Raw genomic sequence first — 19,789 nt, forward strand, 5'->3', positions numbered from 1 at the left:
GTGATCGGACTAGATGAAAAACTGGCTCGACGACTTTGATGAATCAGAATTGATCTTGCCGGCGTGGATCTGGCGCAAAAATTGGACATCTTTTTGCCAATAGTCCGACAGAGTTTACAGGAAGAGTTTGCCGTGTTAATGATACGCGGCAACCAGTAGCAGCGACGAGATAAAACGAAAGGAAATATTCCGAGCGTGCCCTCCAACTCGGTTGAACCTTGGTATTTCTTGTGAAATGTGTTTCAAAGTTCTCGGAATTGACTTCCAGGATGTTATTCTAAATTGTACTTTCGGATCTCTAGATATCCAACAAAATCTTAGCGTCGTATGTACGAAGTTTTCTCGTTCGTTTGAAGTAGGAAGGTATTTAAACTGGCAACCAGACGAGTAATGGCAAACGCATCTTCATCGATTCTAGAGTTTCGATAGGGAGCGTTCGCTTAGAAACGACGACTCGAGCGTAAAAAGCAGGAACGACTCGGCGCCGGTTTTTCCCGAGTTAGCTTTACGGTCTCTCTCGCAATTTGTGAAATTAAGTTGGATGATTAAACGGCTAGATTATTCTTGGTATCGGTCACGGGGACGATAGAAAACGGCGTGCTACGTACATCATCGTCGTACATCAACGTGCGACAGCGATGTATACGTATGTCGGTACGTGAGTGGTGCCACGTTGTGCCCGAGTCGTGGTTTAATTCTGGAAACCATTAACGTCGATGAAGACTCGGCTAAAGGTCCGCGTTGTTCGTCGATCCTCGGCCATCTCTTCGCATCGTTCGCTGCTCGCACGTTCTTACTCGATAGTGGCACTCGTTACGTTTAATTGTTTCGACCGGATAGAACATCGCGTCTATGCGGGCCTCGCGTTTAATCTGCCTTCGTGCCTCTACATCGTGTACCGGTTTGTACTCGGTCACCGGTACACGCAAGAACTCGTCGAATTGTCTGCTTACTGTTTTCTCTTCGATTCTTTTTCTATCGATGTTGGCGATGTCGATCGAATTTTGGCAGTATTTTATACATGCTGTTCTCGCAAATGCGACACTGCGTTGGTTTAAAATTCCAAAAAATTAGTCGAAACCGTAGGATAGTTTTTGAAGAGAACTTTGTTTTTCCTTCTGAGATGATCAAAGCTCGCGATTGAAAGAACCGAGAAATCGAAATATCTTATAATTATGGAATAACCGAAACAAGATCTGGTCGATGAACGTTTACCTATTATTCGACGATCTAATAGCGTATTCCATTCGTGGGATAGAATGCGATAAAATTGTTAGTAGAACGAAACGATACTTTGGTCTTACGAATGTTCGTTCAGTTTCAAATTACCCGATGGACTGTATAAAACGCGAATGTAAATATATCGGCAGGGATAGTAATAGAAGTTGAACGAACCGTTTCTTAGAGCTCTCCACGGAATATAAGAGAAACTTGTAGCTTAAGAGGCGCGAACCAATATTACTTGGAAGAAATATTAACGATAAACCATTGCATTAGGTAGACGAAGACTTTGGCCGAGGGTGGCAGCAGGGGGGAGACCATACCGACTTCTCCGCTATAACGGAGTCTACTCCTCGTTTCTTGCGCCGTTTAGGTGGCAGAAGCGCGGCTCTCCTTACGCTCCACCGATGAAATAAAGGCTCATTTTTCGAGCTGAGAATAAAAGGGGAACAGGCTATTGCCGTTTCGTACGTCTACCATCCGCGTTTAATGTTCGAGAGAGTATCGTACGGTAAAAGCTAGATTAATTTGCTGGAAGGAAGAAAATTGTGGCCGAAAATCGGCAGCTATTCTTTCGCGTACTATCGAGGGAATCGCTAAGGGGGTTCATGGCGCGTAAGTAACGATTCCCTTCGGACTCGTGGATTATCCTACGTGCATACGAATAGTAATTCACGCGATCGTGCCGATATCCGCCGATTCTTACAACAGAGAGTACTCTCTCGTTAGAGATGCGTGGACCACCTTTTCTATCGGTTTTGCGATCAACGTTGGGTTAGTCGTCCCTGCTAATTAGAACAACCTGCATACGCAGTAAGACCGCGCGTAAATTCACGTTGTAAGAGCTTGAAATGTTCAATGTTCTGATACGTTTGATCCGAGCATCGATCGAGCTCCGATCTTCCAGGACACGCTGTGTACAGGACTATACGCGCGGGGAAACATTACGATCTGCCAGACCACATCCTCGTGAAATTCGTACGTTCGATTCCAATTAGACCGATTGGATGGGAGCGGGATATTAAAGTAGACCTCGGGCCTAATCATGGTCGTTCTCCATTCTGCTTCGCCGGAATATACAATATCAGAGGTGGCGGGTGTAAGAGAGGAACCATTACAAGGAGGAATATGACCGAGCTAGAGAGAACGGTTTCGACGATGTTCCCCCTCGATCGTCTCTGTCTCTCGAGGCTCTTCCTGGTATTTCCGGAGCCGGAGAACTCCCGTGAACCCTTCAACCACCTCCGAAGGGCCGACTGCCCGCTGCTACCTCTTATTCACCTCGGCGTTATCGATTCCAATTACCTTAAAACTTTCAATTAATTTGACTGTCAAGCGTTTTACGCTTGTCGGAAAACGACATCGGGTGCCAGCCATTTCTTGGTTGCAGATGTCGCGGGCTCGACGTCGAAAACTCCTGCCAGTGCGACTGTTTTATCGGTTCGTCACGCCCCGCCGACGATTGGACTTTTCTTTCTTCCTTTATCGCTCGTTCTCTGCTCTGTGGTTCTCGTACACGCGCCTATCTACCTACAAATGTATATACAGGGTGTACAATATCTTTAAACATTTTGCCCTTATACGATCTAAAACGATTAGGCGTTATAATTTTCGTAACGGTATGATTTTTCTTGACTGTGAATCACTCTGCAGGGTTTTCATAGCGTTCTTTGTTTCTCTTTGCGGTGATACCAAATCCATGTAGTGTACACATATCTATACAAGCTGATTCAGTTTTTCCGATGTCCTTCTTTGTCAGGATAATATCTATAACATGATGTCTATAAGATGATAATATCTATACGTAACGAACATACATAGGTTTAATCGTAATAACTTCAAGTTTGTTTCCGCTCCCTTCGTATTTCGTATTTTTGTACAACTGCGCGGTAAAATTTCATACCCATACAACACCCCAAACTCTTGAAAGCTTGATCGGAAAAAATTGGGATACCCTATATAAACATACGTCCACCTACACCGTGAATAAAGTGGTGAATGTGCACGAGGATACGTCTTTTTTTTTCATTCGACCGTTTTCCAATTCGCATGCGTCCGGTACGTGGGACGATAAAGCCTCGTTCCCACGTTGATAACTCGCAGCCGAGCATACGAAATGGAACGACGCGTTTGGTGATCTGTGAACTGTTCGTCGAAACGATTCGTTCAGTCACAAATGCGAAAAAGGAATTAGCCGAACGAAGTGTAACTCGTTATATGCTGAACGAACGATTATTAACGACGAGATAATTTTCAATATATACACAAAGTCTTTTGTAATTACTAGTACAACGGGAAGGGGGGGGCGGGAGATTTCATTTGTAACAGAATTGTCTATGTCGTTCCGTAGAATTTTGTTTATAGGGTCACGTAAGATTAACTTTATAACCTGAAAGAATTACAAGCGTCGTACACCATCGTTACGAGTATCGTTACTCTACGCATTATGTCTATTGTTCGAAGCAACAAATACATAAATTTGCGGTCTACTCGCGAGAATTGAGTTTAAATACACTGGAGTATATTCGCGACGTATTCGATCCTATCTCTAACGATTACATTCGATGACGCAATAACGTTAGGCAATCGGGTTGTACAAAGAGAGGGTTTTAATCGATCGAGATGTATTCCGGTTATCTTCGAGCGTAGTATTTCAGGTGGTTGCCACCTATGCGAATAATTCGTCGCCGGGAGACACGGTAATTCTGTCGTTATCTGGTACACGCGACCAGTGTGTGTCGTTCGTGTTCAGACTGTGTTGAGAAGCCATGGGGCGCAGTGGCGGAACCTAAAAGTAACAAAAGATAAGATTATCGATATCATCGCATTTTGAAAAATTTGTCAAGTATATATTCAATGTGGATTTTATTATTCGAGCTATAGTATAAGATGGAGATATTAAAATATACATTACGGGAAAATTTTCAATCTTGTAAAGGAAAATTCGCATATTCTTTCTAAGGTAAATCTATTACCTCTCAAGATGCTTGTCGTTTCACTCGTTTAGTTAGTAGATAGTAGCGTATTCTTCGCAACGACGTAACCAAGCCTAATTTTCAGTTTGTCCTCAGCTTTTAAGAATTAATAGCAATGGTCATAAATAATTATAATTAATTTTTGATAGGCACAGTATTTCCAAACTTATAAAATAAAAAATAGTTGCAGACTTTAACAAAAATTGACAACCGTAAAACTCAATGTTTAATAAGGCAATTTAAATGATAAAAAGGTAATTTATAATTTTTCCGCCAATAGTTAAAAATTTGCTCTTTTTTTTGAAACAATACCGTTCAAGATTTGAATGACGCGGTTTATCCTTGGCCATGCGTACAAAGAACGGTACTTAAACGGCTAATGCACGACCATCATACGCGTAAGAATACGAAGGAAGTGGTCGCTGGTGGTACAGAGACGCAGCGACGACGAACGAAAGGTTTTGCTCCGTGAGACGATTCCGTTCGCGAGTTACGTCGCGTCGTTTCGTATTTTAGTCTCGCGTTAACGGACGCGACAGGTGCCGGAGGGAAAGATAGACGAAGACGGAACGAAAAGAGAGTGCGAAGCAGGGAAAGAGAGAAACGACGAGACGGCGGTGGCGGCGCGGCGATGGTGACGGTAGCAGCTGTTAACTATGTTTTTCGTGTCTGCTACCGTGAAACGTCTCTCCTCCTCTCTTTCCTTCCTCCACAGCCCACCAATGCGATTTTCTGATCCCGACACGGAAATACGACGCTGTCGTTGGCCGGTGAATCCCGCAAGAATCTAAAGTTACTGTGCAAGCTCGACACCGGACCCGGGGAAATACATACTCCTGCATGCTGTGCAGACCGCTCTGCGTCGATCGCGCCACGATACAATCCGGAAACATGATTTTTGGGACCTTGCCAGTTTTTACCGCCAGAATCGCTTTGATATCGGTTCTTTGATAGCGATCGACGATAGGTACTCGTTACACTGTTATAGAGAGATACCAGGTGACGATGGGTGTCTGGTTAAGTGGAATTTTTGGAAATTTAACCCTATGCATCTCTTTCGTTTCGTAATAGCAACAAATAATTCTAGTTTTAAGCGTCTATTCCGCGGACAGTCTTCTTTTGGTGTATCGCAGTTCGTAATATTACGTTACCGTATTTACTATCGGAAACAAATTTGTCACGAAAGACACACGAATCAAAGGGACGATCGTTTAATTCGAACTGCGTACCGTTACGGCTATATACGCGTGTAACAAATACGCAGAGAATGTTCCGTCACGAAAGAACAGACATTCGTCCGACGATTGCACGCCGACGAAACACACTTGTTAACTGCGTGCATCGGAGCAAGAGGTGAACGTTTTTCAGCCCCGTCTTTCGTTCGGGGTTAAAGGCCGACGCATCGTCGAAGCGTTTGACCTCCTTCCCGTGTATGGCACGCGAACTTCGACGTGCCACGAGTTCGTTCGATTCGTTCGTTGGCACCGCCTCGTGGATGCTGTGCGTTGTTGCAGCACCATGAAAGAGAGATACAAAGCGAAAAAGAGGGATGGGTCGAGGATTTATATTTATCGCGGTGTACGCTTTCCCGTTGGTCGGTTTCTTTTTTTCACGGGCGAGCTCAGAATTTCAATTTCGGAGAGTTGTCGCGTTAATGCGTTTTTAGGGGTGGGGCAGTAGAGAATAGAAAATCGAAAAGTCTCGTGATATATGTTAAGGAGAACGAACAGTGCGGGAACAACCAGAGGGACGGAGAAGCGTGCAATGGCTTATAGCCCGTGCATCGTTAGTTTCGGAATCGATTCGAGTTGGGCGACATAAGGCAGACAGACAGACGGGGCCCTACAGCGCTCTGCAAAATCCTCGGACCATTTACCAAACGCAAATGTTTTCGTTTATGAAAGAATAGGAGGATACTTGCTGCTATTTTACGTCTATTAGTTAGTTTTTAAGAAGTAATTCGCTAAAAGAATCTCTCCTTAGAGGGGACTTTCCGATTATGCGTTAACTTGTTTGTAATATTTTTAAACGATTCATTTACTTGTTTGATCCTTTTTATTCTCGAAGTATGTCTAAAAACCTTCGGTAACAGGAAAAGTTACGAAGACAATGCGCAAAGATTCTTTTCCGCGCAACACCGTACGATGCGGTAATATTTCTTAGAAATATGTGATTAGTTACCGTTATGAGATCACCATGGCAGCTGGCCTATGCACGGTGTTGTAAATATATCGAAGAGACCGACCTCGACCAACCTGAGCCGAGAGACAGACAGTCGTGCGAGCAAGCAGGCAGACTGGCAGGTTCTCCTGCATTACTTCTAGCCCACAAACTACGTCTCTTCTCCTTCCCGATATTACCTCTCTGATATCTCGGAGTGCTCACCGGAATATCTTACGTAGGAACCGTCTCTAAACGTTTGCCATTCTAGCCGAGTGGAAATTCATTTAATTGCCTCGAAAGATCAAGAGCTCTCCTCTCTCTTTGGCGTATCTCTTACCTGCCTCTCTCCTACCATAGACTTTGGCGTTCGCCTTTTTCCTCTATTTTTCTCTGTCTCATCCGGTCCCTAGAGAGACGCGGTTTTCACATGTATATATGTATACGTCTCTTTGTGTGTGTGCACATCGTCGAGCGGACACGCTTCTGTCGCTTTCACGTTTCTTTTTCACAGTCTCGGAAGATGTATAAAAAGGACAAGAGCGAAAAGAAAGTGATTCGACTTGCATGCTTTTTAACGTATCGTTTAGTATCGTTGTTGGCGGTTATCGTCGGATGGCGATGGTACTTTTCCGATTAATCGAATATTTCTCATTTTGCGTATGATATCGCAAGTATTAATCGCACGCGAAACGTTGGAGTCGATTCAGATTGTCGGTAATACGATTGATCTGTAAAGAATTAATATTCACCCGAGACAAGGATTGGGAACAGGCAGCGATAGTTTCTACAAATTATTTGAAAAGATACGTCAAAATGATGAAAACATCTGCTGTTGTAAAACTTGACGTATCGCGGCAAATCAGCGAAATTTCGAAAGCAAAGCTCGTAGTATCGCAATTTTCAACGAAATAGACGAGCCGAAAAAGCACGTTATTCGTCGCGATAACGATCGTTTGTGAAAAAAGTCTCCTGTTGCACCTTTATTAACCCGTTCGTACTCATATTTTTCGGTCGAGTGGTTATTCGAAAGAAGGGCACGCGCGATCGCGATATCTCTGTCGCGTCTAGCTGTGCACAGGCACCTTTCGATACCTGCGTACCTTTCGAAAGGGTTCTGGTGTCCCCGGTTATAGTCAGCTTACGAAAGCCGGATACCTCTATAGCTGGTGTATACGTCTGTGGTCGCGTAGGTCAGAGCGAATCGACCTGGGTGCACCGGGCTAAGGGCTAAGTTAAAAATCGTACAGGTGCGGTACCACCTAGGTTACCGTCTATCGCTTGCACGTAATTTACGGCTGAACGGCATTAGCCGCAATGCCTGTCGCTGTAATAGAACGGTCGGAACGGTTGGCACCAAAGGTTACAAGGGGATGGAAGAGGAAACGTACTGCATGGTCGAAGGAAGAGTGGAGAGGCGGACGCGAGGGGATGGAATGGGTGGCTACCGTGCCTATCCGTGTACGCACACGTGCGCACACACGAGCGCACACACGAGCGCACACACGAGCGGTGAGCTGCACGGGCGTGCATTGCCGTGCGTGTGTCCTGGGGATGCAACTGGCCGGGAGGCAGGGGTAAAGAGGCGAGTTAGGGACACAAGGGTGATGGGAGGTGCGCGGATGGCATTCTGTGGTCAGTCCAGTATGTGCCTATATGCCGTCATGTGTTATCGATTCCTGGCCCGTAGCCCTGCTGCCTTCGGTGCCTATGCCCGTGCCACACGATATAGTTGCTTTCCTGTCTTGAGCTATGCGAGATAAACCCTTCTCTCCGAGTCTCTGGATCGTACTCCTCCATCTTCTTTCGCCTCTTTTTTCTTCGTTTTCTATGAATCTGTCTTCTCTTTGCACCTTGATAAGGGCAATAGGAGCGTCTCAGATAGAATGTAACGTGTAAGTAATAAACTTATCGCTCGACAATTCGTCTTTGGTTGGTAACGATATTCTTGGGTTATTCGCAAAATGGTTGATTCGAACACCAGGCCCCAGGCCATTTACAGAGATAGCTGGAGTCTGTCTGTATACTTTTTGCGTCAGGTGTAGAGTTTACGTGTGTACGATATGGAGGGGATGGCTATCGATTGGAGAGCATCGGGTATTCGTTCGAAATGGATGCCGCGTAATAAATCAAATAAATTAAGTCTCGACTGGCAGGTCGGCACACTTGTTACGTAACCAGAACACTCGATTTGAATCGGATCAAAAATGGCCATTACCCGCGTTTCATTCCCTCAAATGAGTATTAACGTTGGATTAATTTGTTATGACACTTTTATCTCTTTCTCTCGAAAGACATATACATACGTACGAAGAAATACGACGTATACGACGACGAGTCATGAGCGAGCAAATTCGCTATTTATTCGCTATCGCGGGTAGATCGGTGGTACGCTTCTTTCGAAAAAACAACACCGAGACTCGGTCTCGATTCTCCTCGTCGACGGGATTGCGGCGTAGGAAGCAACTTTCCCCGAAGGAATTATCTATCCAGAAGGCTTTCACGATGCCAGAGTTTTGTCGTTCATAGTCGTGGTAGTCTTCCGGGTGTAAGCCGTATCCTTTTAGAAGAGCGTTACGACGTTTCACCGGCACGGCGTTGCAGCTGGCTTCGTCAGAAGTCTGAGAGCGCGCTAATGAAGTGCTGATCGCTGCTTTCTCAGACCCTTAGCGGAACCAACTACAACGACGGAGAAACTTTATCGCAAATTCGCTCGAGTACCGATCGGTCTTGCATCCGGAAGCTGACACAGAGTGACACAAAAGTAATGCCAGTCTAAATTTCAACGCTTCAAACGCGTTATCTGGGACGATAAGTTGAAAGTATTACGGGGTGTAACGGCAATGGCGAATTGCTTTAATGACTAACGTTTTAATATACCGAGTGGCCGTAATACGTGGTTTCGGTGTGAAGAGCGGAATTCATTGCGAGAAAAGAAATCGTGAACAACGAAAATATAAATTTACCGTGACTACTATATTATATCGAACGTAGAAACGCAGCATCGATGAACAGTTTACAGCTTTTTCTTGTTTTCTTTGTAAAAAAAAAAAAAAAAGAAAAAAAAAAGAATAAGATAAATCGTGAGAAAAAGGGGTTAACGGTGGAACGCGAGCGAATGATCGAGAGGCAACGGCGTTTCAGTAGTAAATTCGAAACGCGTGTGGTTCAGAGATGGCTACGAGTTCTATTCACGAGGGAGGAAAGCGTACGTGACTCGGGTGTATTTAAACGTTGCGTGACTCCATACGTCACTAGGTATTCGCGATTGTGATGCTCGTCCTCCATTTTTAAATACAATAAGAGACACACCGGTGCGTGTTCAACGGTTAGTTAGATAACATCGTTGCGAAACTCGATTGGACTGGTATCATCGATGAGACAACGCGTCGATGCTCTTTGAAATTCATCCGTGAGTCATCGATTATGACACGCGGTATCATAAATACTGTTCCAGTGCTTTTGCTTTCGTTGCGCGTTCAAACGCTGATTTCTATTCTCCGTGTGAATATCTGAATTTTGTTCGACGTCTAGAGTTTTGAGTATTTTTGCGGATAAAGTAGATAGACTCGCTGTTTGTGTTAACTTTCACGCTGCATAAATTTGTGTATTTTAGAATATGATTCATTTCGCCTCTTCGTTTACACCTACACGTCTTTTTAGAGTTTAGACCGTCATAGTACAAGTTTAATATCTCAAATATTTATAAGAACGGAATTCCTGGAACGATTTCAGTTCCCGTTAAGAACAACGTCTGTTCGCGTTTAAACGCGAATCAAACGTTTTACTAATTTTCAATAAGAATAGCCTTTTCCATTTATTACTACGATATATTCAATTGGCAGGAAAAAGTCTTTTCGAAAAATTCCGGATGCTTTTACGGAGGTTGGTAGTCGTTAATTTCCAAACGAACGCCACTTTGTTTCGTTAGTTTTACAGGGAGGTAACAGAGAGCGAGAGGGTGAAATTTTTGTCGGAACGGGTAATTAAAGGTTAAATATCGCCAGCAACGGAGCAGTTAATCGAATTCCGGTGGATGCCACGGCGTTGATTCTTCATCGTCGTGCGTTGAAACGCGTTTTTACACTTTGTTTCATTAGTCACGTTCAATGTCGTTATTTGCGCGGAGAACGACAACGAGATGGAATACACAGGAGTTTTCGTGGGATACCTGTTTTAAGACGGACAGTCAGTTTCGTTTCCGTATAATAATTACCAAATCAGGAGGATACTTTGACATACCCGTTTCGAATCCTTATGTTTTTATTAAAATTAAAGTAAACGAAGGAAATTAAATTATAAATTCGTACAGATGAATATTTCATTGCGTTCGATGTGTTATCATTTTGTTGATGTAATAAATTTATAAGAATTTTAGAATATATTTATAAGAAATTTATAAGAAGTTCCGTACATTTGTATAAAGCCGGAGGTACATACGTGTCGAAAGTGAAATGTGTGCGTGTATATATGTATATTTCAAGCACGCTTGCCTGCCGTTATATTGCACAAACGAACGATAGTTGGCGACAAGTGGCGAACAGACAGGATAGTACGGTATCTGGGTCGCGGTAGATCCAGGCGTAATACGACGAGGGTTAAAGTTAAAAGATCGAAGTAGGCCAGGCCGTGGGCCTGATGCTTGGAGCTGATAGAGAAGGAACGTGGTGAAACGGATTTCCTTCGTGTCGAATATGCGGGGAATACGCTTCTTTCCGGTTTCGCGCGTACGTGTAAAGATAATAAAAGCCGCTGCTGGAAAGAGTCGTGGCCGCGCGCGATAACGGATGAACTGGTGCTTGCACAATAGGTAGGCGCACATTCGTGCGTGAAATACGCTAAAGTGCGAAGGTGGTGGAGGAGTTTTAATGATCCTCGCTCGTCGGTATATTTCACGGCATTTTTTCCTGTCACGCTTTTCCTTTTTTCACCTCTTTCGCCGTCTATTTGCGTGTCTCTGCGTGTGTACGTGTCCTTGTTCTTTTTTTCTTTTATTTCGCATCCGCGAATTCCCATGGCGTACGGAATCGTCCGCGGTGTCCTATACCGACGTAAATTTTACCTCCGTGTCACGGTGTTGCGATCTCGAGAGAACAGTGCCTGGTTTTGGTCAGTTTGGAACCACAACGGGGATAACAAATTTTCGTTACACGATGTGTAATGCCGTTTTAAAGGAAGTTTAACTCCCCGTAAAATTCTAATCCGTTGCAATTCGTCTGAAATTCCAATTCCAACGAAATTTAGATCGGATCGCGGCATAAGCGATTATTTTAACTTTCGCGAATAATTGGAAAATTTGACGATATGTTTTATTAAAATTTTCTCATCTTCGATCGTGAATCGTCCACTTTGTAGCGACGAACGGAGATGCAAAGTTGCATCTACTGTAAACGCTAAACGCGCTTCTCTCCTCTCGTGGCTCGGAATTGATCGAGAATGATAACGCTGTGTTTCGTTCACACGACGAAACACATGAAAAAAAAAAAAAAAACACGTGGCAGAACATATACAGGCGAAGGGGATGAAAGTTTCGGGAAAAGTTTGGCGAAAGGGAGATGGAGTAACGCGGCGTGATCGCTCGTGTAAAACGGTTCTGTTGGTTTCTTCCTAGGCTGGTCTGCCACTTGCTCGTTCGACGAAGAGGAAACACGCGACGATATATCCGAGGGTATGTGGCGTGGTTTAATAATAGTACCCGGCACGTCTATCCTCGTCTGTTACTCGTTGCCAGCCGCCAGAAAATACTCACCATATTTCCCGCGTGTGGTCCCCGCGTAGTTACATCATTTGATGCTAAAATGGTCTTGAGACGGTGCCTGAGTACAAAAACATGTTACCACTAAAAACTCTGTTATATATAGGCGGTTGTTTCTTACGGCGGGAATTTTCTTTCACGTGGCGCATCCCCGATACGATGAGACGCGACGCGACGCGACGCGATGCGTAGCTTTTGGCGTTGGGAGGCCGCCGTCATTCACTCGCACTCCTTCGAAGGAACGAGCAACCTTCTCCTTTCATGGATGATATTAGGTCGCTGAATAAGTTCCGCCCGTCAGATTACGTTTTCTACAAAATCCGAGTTTTGAAATTCCCAGTCAGATTACGAGACCTAATAACGACACGTTCTTTCCGAACTCGTTGCATAAATACGACGGTATTATACTAATATCGTTTTATATATCTGCATATTTCCCTTATGAAACTTCGCCTTATAGCGAAAATGAACACGGATCCCGGTCATAATTTTTCGATACGTAGAAATTAAAATTTTTATTCGCCCGTCTTATTTTCCCGTATACCTTCTCTAGACCAAGCTCGATTATATATAATTATCGCTCTGTGTTTATAAAACGCGCCACGAAGAATACAATCGCAACGCGTCGCCTACTTGTTTAAACGACCAAACGTTTGTCTGTCTATCTTCCATTTGATCTGTAGGAAAGTGGCAGGTGTAGCAGCCATTGAGAAGACAGAAGTCTCTGAAAAGTGTACTCTGTCGCGGAAGATATATTTTGTCCCTTCTCTAGCTTTTTTCTTCTATTTTTTCCGTGGTTCCTCGAGTGTATCCGCGAACGCGTCGAAAAGCTTCGACAAAGAATTTCCTTTCGCTTCAGCGCACCTCGATTTCTCTGATAGCGGCTTGTTACGCGAGTCCTCTGTATACACACTGTATGTGGAAATTCTTATTTCTCGGGTAGAAGATATCGACGCGTATCGAACAGGCGTGTCGAAGCGATCGTATACGCGGCATATGTGGAGAAGCGTATTCGGCATATCGTATGGCATGCAGCGAGAGGCACTTCGTGTCAGCCAATTTCTTTAAAAGCACAGGCTACGGTACGTGGCCCGTCGGCATACGATCTCCGACTTTTATTTCAATTTCGGCTGTTCGCTTTTATTTATTGCGTGATCCAGCGAACGAGCGAGCGTGTTTTTCCGCTCCGAGTAGATTAGTGCCTCTCTTCAACGATGCTGGATATCACCAGCGAGGGTTGATAGCGAGGGAGATACATATCGAAAGGTCGCATAAACGGGATCGTGTCAGGCGTCGATCATAATTCGACGATGTCTGAAAGCGGCGATAGTACGGAAGCGACGAAACGATGGCTGCAGGGACTGTCGCTTCGGTTGCGACTCTGCCCGATAAAATCGAGCAATCCACCGGAAAGAAGACACACGTCGTAATACCAGAAATTTAAAATGAAAGGCCAGTTTCGAGCAAAGTAATTTTTTTAAGATACGGCGATTATGGTCTAGCGATTAACGTCGCCTCGATACATTTTCAAGCTACGGTAAGATTCTCTACGAATTTTGAACAAGTTGCGCGATAATTAGTAAGGAGGAATTGTTGCATGATTTACGGTATTTGCGGTGTATTCAGCCGAGTCCATTTGGCCACTTATAGCGTGGTGAATAGAGAAAGTGGAGAAAAATTCCGAAGAAAACGTATATAGCAATTTGACGAAGGGAGAAAGGAAGGCGTGGGAAAAATTGCTGGAATTACGACCTGTTATCTATCGATATATCATCGACTTAGGATTAGGGTCAGGGTTAGGGTTAGGGTTAGAGCGATCGAGTCAGAAAATAGACAAAATTAGAGGCTGGACTCTCGTGCAACGGTGGAACGTGGCCGATTTGAAAGTTTGTGGAAAGAAAAGTACAAGTCGATGGCGGACGAAAAGCCGTTGAATTTAATTGCGGCTATTTGACGAACATCGAGACTTCCGGACACCTGTTTGCTTTCTTTTTTTCCGTACACATTTACGTATGTAGGTTGTCGATAACTTTCTAACATATACAACGTCGTTTGAACTTTTGTGAAAAGCGTTTAACACGTTGTTTCGTGTAAGCGTAAATCTTTCGATCATGCCAGAAGAATATCGTTCGATGGCACCTGTAATGCGACTCTTCGATTTTCAGTCATCGTACAAGGGTATAAAATTCGTGGCAAATAATTCAACGAATTCAATCTCGCAACGTTTTATTGTGGTGTCGCGAGAAGTTGAACGATTCGTTGACGGATACGATACGAATGAAATGATTTTTTAGTCGCGCGTGTCGATTCTCGCGGATCCTCGGGCTTGTAATCGATAAAACGTAAAAGAGGATCGCGGGTGGCGCGGATCGTGGAATTTTCGTGGTGCGAGAGAGGCGCGTGCTGGGAATTTTCCGGCGAGCTACACGCACGCACACGGCGAAACGGGGAAAAGACAAGTGGTTGAGAACAGACAGGAAGCTGGAAAAAACTCGTTGGGTGATTTTCGAGCGTTTTATTTCCGTTCTGTTCCAGGCCGCTCGTTCTCTCTTTCCCCGGATTCCGGGTGTAGGGAGCGGCATACTAGATTAACAATGCATTAATTACGTTTCGCGGCGCGCGGCTATCCGAATTTCCAAATTATACGCCGACAGATTACTCGAATAAAATTCGACGCGTGCACCAGTGGATTTGCATGTCGCGATGGCGAGACGCGTTATACGTTCGCCATCTTCTCGTTATTCGCCCGTCTTCGAATATTGTTCGTTCGCTATCGCAAAATTCCTACTCTCGATTTCATTCGACAAATGAAATACGTTTTATTTGTCGACGCAAAATATATCACGATGTACAATATATTTTAGACGAGGTAAAACAACGAAACGTTTGACTAAATTGATCGTACGCGAGACCCAGCTAACGCGAGTGTAGAGAACGATTGAAGAAGATAAGATGGTGGATGAGCCGATTAGAGCTGTAATCGCGCTATCATAAATTGTCAATTTGCCCAAGGTAAATAGCGATATTACACAATTTTCTCGACAATTGTCCCGGGACTGCGTTCACCGTGTCTCTGAACCTGTATAGTCACGAGACTAGGCTGATCGTCTCGTTTCTTTGTACGTTTATAAAGCAACGGTGTGTGCAGTTGCTGTACATGCCTTCACGTCGATGGTATCAACGTAGCGAGCGGGAACGTTCTTCGAACTTTCAAAGTTCTTTGTTCGTGTCGCCACTCGGCGGCCGGAACAGGCTCGTCATTTTTTCGTGGGTCGTATTTTCCACAACAAGCAACATCCTGATGCATTGGCAAAATTATTTTTCTAGTTTTCGGTCGATCGCTGTAATCGCCAATCGTGGTCAGTTGCGTATCGCGAAACGGACATATTCTATCGGTAGTCTCCGTTGTCTTAAAAAACGAAGGAAGACAGAGTCGAAAATTATAAAGGAACGGACAGGACGTTTAGACGGAGTAAAAGATCGAACAGAGTGTATATCAAAGAGGATAAAATTAAAATAGTGATCGAGGGGCTAGGTGTAAAGGGGATTAGACACGTATCGTGTTTCATACGAACAAAAATTCCACGAGCCGCGCATTATCTGGTCGAGGGCTAGACGACGCGCCAGAATAATAAGATAATAAGAGCCGGTTATCCGTTTCTCGAATCGCCTTTAAAGAGAGAACGATTACGTTGAAAAATTCAGGAAAACCACGAAAGTAGCCGGGTATATTGCCAGACCTCGGCCGTATCTTCGGGATTATTTCATCCCGCAAGACTCCGTCGGCATCAAATCTCCTTAAGATAGTCTCGAGTTTGCGATACCAATGGCCCGGCCCCGATGCAAAGGGGCTGAAGAAGAAGAAGAAGAAGAAGAAGAAGAAGAAGAAGAAGAAGAAGAGGAGCAGGAGGAAGGCGGAGGCGGAAGATTTAAAAGGAGTCACGGGATAGGGAAAAAAGAAGCAAAAGAGATAGAAAAGGCGCGCGGTAGAGGAGAGTAGAGTAGAGGAGAGGAGAGGAGAAGTGGGAATAGAGACGGGAAGGGAAGTCGATATTCTGGGAGGTAAGTACTTGGTCGAAGCGACTCTTACCTCGGCCATGTACGCGTGAGAGTGGGAGGGAGAAGAAGAGCGAAAGGAACAGTAACGTAAAAAAGAAGGCTGGTGGAGTGCGAAGAGAAGCGAAAAAGGAGAAATCCTATCCAGGAAGATTATTGTATCCCCGCGAGGAACGGTAATGCCGTTTCGAATTTTTCTTGCGATAATTCGGGTCAGCGATATCGGTGTCCCGTTTAGCGTCCGACGCACGGTTGACGAGCAAGAGAAATGGAGTGAAAAAGTGGGAGCTACGAGCTGGAAAATGGACCCCGTTGGCTCCCGGCACCTAAAAAGATGTCATCGATGGATGCAATAACGCCGCCAGACTTAATTTGTAGCGGATGCGGTTCATTCGACCGATACGCGACAAATCTTTTTAGAAATCTAGAATCTACGATGCTTGTCGTTGAGAAGTAAATTTCTATACCTTCGATTTCGATACAAACACGTAATATAGGTGTTCGCTAGGGATATCGTAGATGTTTTACACATTCGTGAACAAAAGGTACTCGTTAATTTATTCAGCCGGTCATTTCGTGTATTTCTCTCGTTCGATTTTCTCTGTTTCATAGTGGCCAGTAATAATAGGAACAGGCCAGTCCATTGGTAACGAGTAAATAATTATTTGTATCCAAATACGAGAATCAAACCGAAGGAAAGAGAAAGGGGAAGGTGAAAAATGTGGACGTTGCTGAAGGCTATCGTCGATTACGATAACTGAAAGGGAATAGAGAATTATCGAGACTGTAAGAGATCGCTAAACCGAGAGTGGGAGGATAATGCTAGGTGCAGGTTGCTCGACGACGATCGAGATAACATTACGGACGGCGATTGAACCCACGATCACACGCTGGAATCGCGCGATTCCACTGAAAAATTCTGAGAGGCTGCGACGATGGTCAGTCTGTTGTCTCGCGATCGTATCTCTCGGCCTATTTAATTCCTCGAGGCGGCGCTGACTCGAATTCTTCGCCAAAGATAACGCAACTGTGCTTTGTGAGTATTAAAAAGAGACAAAAGCAACTGAATCAACGAGGAAACTGCGAAGAAATTAGAAACGATCGCGCAACGTTTCCAAGAGGGAATGTTGTTTCGCGAAACTACCTACACGCTGCAACCGTCTGTAATTCGCTGTAATCTTCACCTTCTTGTCTCTTCTCTTCTTCCTCTTTGCGTGGCGTGTTTATAAAACTTATCGCAAGGCGATGCGATCGATGAGAAAGTAAGTAGGAGAATCGATATCACCGTGGCAGTTGTACTGGAAGAGAGAGGAGCGAACTCGAGCGATCTTTGGCAACAAAGACGGAAGGGTAAAGAAGAAGGAAGAAGAAACGCGAGGTAGAGAGAACGAAAGAAGGAAAAGATGGCAGCAGGTGGGGAACGTGTGCTAGAGCGAGGAGGCGAGGACGAGAAGCGAGGGTAGACAGGGTTGAAAGACAAAACGAAGGGGGAAGGGGCGTGGACGAACGAGCAACAGTCGCTGCTCTTTTGTTTTCTGGGACAAGAGGATGGCTTGGTTGGCTCAAAATCTTCGCTAGACCAGATAGCTCCGGCTAGATTCGCCTTTCCTTCTTTCCTTCGTCTCCCTATTTCTCTCTCTCTCTCTCTTCTTCTCTATCTTTTAAAATGAAAAAATACGTCTATCAGTGGGTCGTTCGTTCCATTCGACATCTCTTTCGTCGCTCTCTATCCACTTTCCTTCGGCCCGTTATTCTTTTCCTTCTTTTTCATTCTTCCTTGTCTCTAGCTTCGCGACAATTAGTGGAATCGTCCTGGATCTCGCCTTGGTTATCGAAGTACTACTCAAGCAAATCGTTCAACAGCCTGCAGTTTACTTGGGACGAGCGTCGATAGCGGGAAAAACGAGCGGCGGCAATCTAAGCCCCGGCACTTTACTTTCCCATTTAGCCAAGGCCCGAGTTTTACTCGAGGTGTCTCTGTATGATTAATAAAAAATGGGACAAAAATTGAATCGGACGAATCGAGCCTGTCGACGTATTATCTGCTTCGAACACAGATGGTTGTAGTCTTATTTTATACGATAGAGGATGTCCCGTAACGCGCGATGGAGACATAATAGAACGCGTGAAATTTCCGTAATGTGATCGCGGAAAAAGGCCATTTTGGAGTGAATGTGTTACGGTATTGACTACCGTAAGACAACAGTTAGTCTCTTGGACGACAGCTTTAGAATTTGTAATTCTCTGCATACTCGACAGCCGAACGTGTATCGTAAGAGTTTCTAAAGGAAACAAATTTTCTTACACGATAACGGCATTTGCTCTGAAAACTTCGCTTGTTCTCATAACCCTCGAACATTAAGTTTACGCGATATAGAGTTGCGCTCGCGTCGTATCTCATAGAAAATTGAATTATTTTAAACGGAAATTATTCGAGTAACAAGGTTGGTTTAGTGCCGCGTGCGTGACAGATTAACGGCCTAAAAAATGACACACGTCGTTGCCAATGGTTGTTTGGTGGGTTTCTTTATCGTAGGAACAAAAAGACGCGCTTGCACAAGCTGATAAAACATCTGGCAGTTTGCTGCTGTTTGCTACAGTTTGCTGGCTATACACTCGCGATATGTACACATCTACCGCGATATAATGAGAACATTGTACCCGGAAATTATAGTCGCATTGTTATTCCTGTTTTTTTCTCTTTTTCCCTTTTTCCCTTTTTCCCTTTTTCCCTTTTTCCCCTTTTCCCTTTTCCCCTTTTTCCTGCTTTGGATCTCTCCTTTACTTTCTGGCACGCGACTGTTTCGTCGCTGCCTACTCTTTCTGTGTCTTTTCTCTCCTCTTGTTCCACCTGCACGCGAACGTTCCGCAGTTTAATCCTTTCTTCGGTGTTTCCTCTAGACGTACAAAGTTCTGACAGAGCGAGAAACAAAAACCTGATATCGCGCCGGCGCAAATATTAGCCTTGGCTATAAACGAGAAATGTTTCAATTACCGAATATACGATTTTATTTGTACCGCGGCAAAGAAAATATAATTGGGACGACTTTGAAACCCTTTAACGTGGTATTTATTCGAATGGTTATGTAAATGTAAAGAGAGAATATTTAATTCTACGTTAATTCTATAGCTAGTCGAGACGAGCGAGTCTTAGGCGCATCTACCTTTAGTTTATATCTTTTTAGATCGTAGCTTCCCAAGGATAGCGACGAAAATTAATTACGTAGCGTAAATATTAAAATATACTAGATCCTACGTCCTCTCATAAAGTGGACTGCAGCCTGGAATCGATTAAGCTGTCGAAGATTGAACGTGGCTGTTCCTGGATAGGGACACTGTTTAGCCTGTGCATTTTTGAGCATGGTGGATATACGTACGAGTGAGACTGGGGAATTTAAGGGATACGTTATACGCAAGCAGCAAGGGCTAGTTTCAGTTAAGCGTAATCAATAGTATTACCCTGCCTCCATTATAGCAGCAGGCTACAGGCTACAATGGTGGATCATTAGGAATAGGAGATAACACCGTAGCAAGATCGATTCCGCTTTGAGGTTACTGGTTGGTTGGTTCCAGCCGAATAAATTGCTTCCGTTATAATAGTATTAAGACGCATTTTATCCCC

General features: G+C 44.3%; 1 protein-coding gene across 13 annotated transcripts in view; it reads left to right on the plus strand.

The window, feature by feature from the left end:
- LOC122570930 (mediator of RNA polymerase II transcription subunit 12-like) overlaps nucleotides 1-19,789 on the plus strand; it is a 406,261-nt gene that overhangs the window by 40,130 nt on the left and 346,342 nt on the right. The gene's annotated exons all lie outside the window — the stretch shown is intronic.

Source organism: Bombus pyrosoma, linkage group LG9 (assembly GCF_014825855.1).
Source record: "Bombus pyrosoma isolate SC7728 linkage group LG9, ASM1482585v1, whole genome shotgun sequence".
Taxonomy (NCBI): Eukaryota; Metazoa; Arthropoda; class Insecta; order Hymenoptera; family Apidae; genus Bombus; species Bombus pyrosoma.